This window comes from Oryzias latipes, chromosome 2 (assembly GCF_053564925.1).
Source record: "Oryzias latipes strain Hd-rR chromosome 2, Olatipes_Hd-rR_3.1".
Lineage (NCBI taxonomy): Eukaryota > Metazoa > Chordata > Actinopteri > Beloniformes > Adrianichthyidae > Oryzias > Oryzias latipes.
This window is the reverse complement of record NC_136238.1, coordinates 20,074,236-20,080,235: the sequence shown is the minus strand read 5'-3', so window position 1 is coordinate 20,080,235 and position 6,000 is coordinate 20,074,236. Positions and strand designations below refer to the sequence as shown.

The window sequence follows — 6,000 nt, the reverse complement described above, 5'->3', positions numbered from 1 at the left end:
TTTGACTAAAAGGGGCAAAAGTATTGTGAATGAAAGACCAGAGTGGTCACCTGCTGTGATTGTGATGTGAAAATGTGTCTCTCCTATATGTGTGTATGAAGACAACAAACTTAGCATTTCTACTGTTCATGAGGTCCAACTGTGTTCTGACAAAAAAGCCCTGGAGAGCAACAAAGACTAGAACTATGACCACCATCCCTTCTCAGCTGTGATCGTATAGTGGTTAGTACTCTGCGTTGTGGCCGCAGCAACCCCGGTTCGAATCCGGGTCACAGCAAGATGTTCAGAAATTCAGAATAATCCCTTTCTGTAAACTTACAAGATTTTATCATGAACCCCTTCAAAGCTGTAAAACTTTACATCTTCTTGGAGCAAAAACACATCCAAGATGCCAGAACTTGGCTGTCTGGACTCCACATGCCCAACAGCTTCAGTCTGTTGGACAACACTTCCGCAACTTCAAAATGCTTTGGAACTTCAATTAAACTGTGATTATTTGGGGTTCATTCATGTACACTAAACAACGAGATTTTCAATGTCTATTACGTCACGCCTGTCCAAGGGCGGAGTGAGTTATTACTTGTCCCTGACGGCCCACGATGCTGCTGGAGTTGGACGGAAAGGCCATTGTGAGCCCTAACCCAACTGAAAAAAATATAGTCTTTGGAATATTTGTTTTGAAATATGCTTTGGTTTGTTTGTGAACAAATCCCACATAGACCAAAAGTTGGGCCTTATCTGCGACATCTGTGGACTCATCAATTTCTAATAAGATGCTTTCTACTCTCTGCAAAGCATCCTCAAGCTGTGACAACACATCAACTGCTAATATTTTTGATCTTCTGATAGTGGAGGTGGCTGACTTTGGGATTGGCTTAATTTTGTTAGTGAGTTCATATTTTTGTGTCTGCCTTCCAGGAAAATCTCTGCAGCAGCACTCAAGCACTCTTTTCTAAACGTCACATCACTGAAAGATTTTCTACATTGCCCTAAAATCCATCTAATCCGCAGTGCACACTCATGCACCCGTTGCTGCGCAGGAAAAGAGTGAAGAGTCAGGTTGATCTCTCGTATTGGACTCTTAGTTGGTTTTATTTTCTGCTCTCTCACCTCAGACTTTTGACATTTTATTTATTGGTCATCTGCCTTTGAGAAAAATCCAAAAAAAGAGAAACAAACATAACATATATTTTTTTATTGTACAACTCTGAGGCTCCAGCTTGTCAAGATCTCCAAGATCATTCTCAGTTGAAAAAAAAAAGTTTTATAATTGATAAAAACTGGCAAGGAAAAATATATTTGGATAACCTCACATAGTTGAAAGAACAAGTTATAACAACGTTATATTCTGTAATTGTGCAGAAATTTCTGTTTTCTCATCCAAAACAAATTTACTCCACACTTGGGTTCATGTTAAAAGCTATTTCTTTGGTTATGAATTCAGGGAGGATTTAGAAAACAACAACCAAATCTGCAGGTGATACACTGAGGAAGATTATCACGGAGAATAGATGTAACTATCATCCGGATGATTGAATGATGGATGAAACTGGCCACTTCTGGAAGAAGATAGCACTGGAAGTGGCGAATTGCCCGTCGCTCAAATCGCGATGTGGGACCTCTCATGCTCCTTGTTTTAAGGCACAGAATAGAACTCCTAATGTGTGTTATAAAGTACGATACGGTTCAATCTATTGCTTTGAGAGAAAAAACCTTTATGTTGAGAAATCTTCCAATGCTCTTCAATGAATGTTTCAGAAAGCATCAGAAATGTTCAGGAGGATTTTTGATGAGAAAGGATCAATGACGGACATTCTTCAACTGTGGCAGAGGTTTAGGTGGGTTGTGGTTCTCCGTCTTTGAAGATCCTGCATAGAAGACGGGGGAAATTCGGAAAACAGTACTGTGATTCAGTGATGACATCATTCAGTGATGACATCATTCAATGACTACATCATCAAAGGATGATATAATATGATGTCATCCTTTGATAATATTACATCATATCATCAAATGATGACATGCAATGATGTCATTTTACATCATGGCATGATGGGATTTAAATGCATAAATACTCCCCAGAGATTAGTATTCCTTCAACTCAAGAAGACACAAAGAAAACAAATCAGCTATCAAGAATGAGAAAAATGAGGCAACAGGAAGAAAAAGTTAAAAAACTCTGGTCCGATATTGTTGAAAATGAGAGTGACATCGTCCTGGACGACGACTTTTATAACATGATTGTCTTCCCCGAGGAAAGTTCCAGAGAGGAGACCAGTCAGGACTCTCTCATCCCCCAACACAATTCATCTCAAATCTCTGATGGTGACAGGCAATGTAGTCAGAGTGACTTTGAAGCTGATCTGGAGGTCAACAATATGATGTCCCCTGACAATAGCTACACCCATGAGCACAGTCTGGACTCTCAAGACAATTCATCTCAAATCTCTGATGGCGACAGGAAATGTAGTCAGAGTGACTTTGAAGGTGATCTGGAGTTTTACTACTCAATGTCCCCTGACAACAGCTACACTGATGAGCAGACCGATGAGCACAGTCTGGACTCTCCCGCCCCCAGAGAATATCCATTTGGACCCTCTGATTCAGATAGTGAGGATGACAATTCAAGTGATTCTGATTCAGAAGACTCACTATCAGAGGAGTCTCAAGAAGAAACTGACGTCAACGATCTTAATGGATTGATCTCACAGCGCAATAAGCTAAAAAGCTGTTTAGCTAAGAGGGAAAGGAACATCGCAAAAAAACTGGACCTCCTCAAGAAATATGAGCAGGAGGCACTTAAAGCTGATGAGGACTGGTTGTTTTCTGAAAAAAGTATTGAGCAGGAGCGGCACATTAGACAAGAGAGGCGAAAGGAAATCAGAGAACTTGAGGAGAAGATCCAAAATGTGACAGAATTCCTCAAGGTGGAAAAGAAACCAAGCTACTCAAAGGGTTACAAGACAGCTTTAGAAGAGACAGAAATGGTCACAAAACAACTGCTTGAAATCAACAATCTAAATTCACACATGGAAGATCAAATTGGAAAACAAAAGGAGAAAAGAGAAAATCTTGAAATTCAGGTGGTAGAGATGGTCTTTCTGTCCAACTTAGCGACCAATAGAATCAGCAACCAAGCAGAGACAATTGTGTGTGCACCTCAACAGAAGACCTCAATCCAGACGGAATTTGATAGACCTAAAAGTGCCTCTGGATTGAACCAAATAACAGCCTCAGCTTGTTTGGAATCACAAAAAAGTATGTTTACTATTGGAGCTGCACCTAAGAAAATAACCAATAGGAAAGGGAAAAATAAGACCAATTGCCCTAAAGCAAAGCCGGACGCCTCTTCTCAACTGCTAGACACACTGAAAGTGAATCCACCACATCAGTTCAGTTGGGTTCAGTCAGAAGAAGCAGCCGTTAAAGTCAGCTCCAATGCAAGCAGCAATGCATAGGTGTAAATATTAGATAACATTAGCTAGTAGGAATATAAGTAATTTTGTAATAAAAAGGTGTGACAGGTTTTCTACATGTATTTATATTATTTTATTTAATATTACAAATTGTTAGTGTTTTTACTAAGATAAATATAAGTTGTCATAAATTCATTTTAAAGATTTATTTTTTATTTGGAAGTAGAGAAACATGTCTGAAGTTGATAAATATTTGTAAGTCTTTGTTTTTATATATTTTTCATATATTCATTTAGTTAGTTTATCTATGTTTGACCTGAAGTTTCTTTTGATCTTTGTTTTAAAAAGTATAAATATAACACTAAAAAAATTAATTTATATACAAATATGCAAAAATGTTAGGATATATTGTTGTATACAACACAGATAGAAAGATAGACTCATAAATATATCTACATAAAGAGATTGTTTTAGAGCAAAAAATAGTGATCCATGAAATATCCAAAAATATATAGAGATAAAGTTCTATATGAAAAGAGATTTATGGCCAAACATGCAAATATAAATACAGAGCCCTCAGTAAACCAACTTTAAAGTGCCTTGAATAGCACAAGGGTAATAAGGTAATCACTATATGAAGAATAGTTTTTGTGTTCTTTTGTGCATTAGTGGGTTCTCTCCGGGTGCTCCGGCTTTTCCTAGATTCTAAAAAAGACTTTTAAAAGTGAATTAGAGGCTAAGAGCGCCATCTGCCCTCGCTGTCTGCATCTACGCCTTCTCTCTCTGTTCTGTTCTCTCTGTTCAATTAGTAAGTAATTGATAACGAATAAATAAAAAAATACAAAATAAAATATAATAAAAAACAAATGAGTAAATAAATATATAAATAAATACATTCACACATGCACACATGCACACATACACACATACACACATACACACATACATACATACATACATACATACATACATACATACATACATACATACATACATACATACATACATACATACATACATACATACATACATACATACATACATACATACATACATATATAAATAAATAAATCAGTCACCAAGATATTTAGATTATGAACCAAATTAAAGCCGGGCAGTCTTGTGGGTTTTCTCCCAGCATTTCAGTTTCCCCACAGTAATTGTTAGTGATTGGCTAGCGACTGATAAATATCCCCTCCCTGAATCGCCACCTTATCGTGGTGGAGTGGTTTGCGAGCCCGAATGATCCAAGGAGCCAGTACCTGGGTGGTGTTCCACCTCAAACTGGTCCTGGGAGACGGGCCAGACTAAGGGTGATTCAAACAAAAACCTTTTCATTACTAGATCCACCTACTCCCCCCAATAAGAGTTACCAGTGCCCCCACCCTGGAGCCAGACTAGTGAGTTCTTGTCTTGTGGCTTTTAATTGCTCTGAGGCAGTGGCCAGTGGGGCAGTGGCCAGTGGGGCAGTGGCCAGTGGGGCAGTGGATAGCAAGCATGTTGTCCTGAAGGCCCCCCAGAGCAAAGGAACTTTTTCTGCACTTCCTCTTGAGGCTTTGGTTGCTTGTTGGTGGTCGATGACGGGGCAGGACGAGCCACAGTGGGACACTGGCTTTATCCCCCTTTGGTTAGACGCTTCACATTGGATCATTCAATCGTCTATCTCCAATGAGTCCCCAATCCCCCCAAAACACAAACAAAGAACTCCTTCCCCGTGTCTTTGTGGCAGAAGAGACATTCCCACTGCAGAGAAACCGGATACAGTCATTCCCTGGGCGCCTCCTTTTTCAATAGAGGTGCATATTTAACTACGTCCTCTCACCAGCCCGGCTGCTAGTGAAGAAATCCTTCTGGATGCTCTCTCCACAGTGGGGTCTGTATTGACGCCTGACTGAAGATCCACAGCAGAGTGGGAAGTTCTCGTGTTCGGCACAGCTTCATCAAGTCTTCAGCACCACAGGAACCTGCAGTGATGAGGCTGTGGTAACTGAAGACGAGCTGCTGCACGAGATAAAATAGGTTGCTGCCAACAGAGAGGCTCTCCAGCTGAGAGACTCCTTCACGATCCACTTTCCTGCAGAGGGAGCAGACCCATGGCACCTCCAGAATGGGGTTTTCTGTCCTCCAAGGACGGACAAACAACGGCTCTTTTGAGAGCCACCCACAAAAACTTTAAGAGTTTGATTCTCTCTTTTTCACAGTTTATATTCCAAATGTTTAAAGTCCTACATTATTTGAAAAGGTATTCATTTTCTTCTGTACCGTTTTTCCGTTTCGGGGTCACGGGGCTGCCGGAGCCTATCCTGGCCACTTGTGGAGTGGAGTTGAAAAGGTAAGAGTTTAAAACAGGTTAAATAGTACATATGGACCGGAGCAAAACTGCCCTCTTCATAAAATCACAATGCCATAGGTGCAGGATGCTGCTCAGTAGCATGAAAGCAGTCACCATTGATATGTATTACTGGGTTGACGGTCACGTGACATACTGGCACATGTTTTACAATCAACCGCAAAAATTACGACAGCAAAATTTTACGATCAAGAGGAATTGTCTTGCACAGATTGGTTATCACATTTTAATAGA

At 39.9% G+C, this 6,000-nt stretch overlaps 1 non-coding gene across 1 annotated transcript; it reads left to right on the top strand.

The window, feature by feature from the left end:
- Positions 1 to 205: 205 nt before the first annotated feature.
- Positions 206 to 277, top strand: trnah-gug (transfer RNA histidin (anticodon GUG)). Its single transcript has one exon. It is a non-coding gene; the product is annotated as a tRNA-His (tRNA).
- The last annotated feature ends 5,723 nt before the right edge of the window (positions 278 to 6,000 follow it).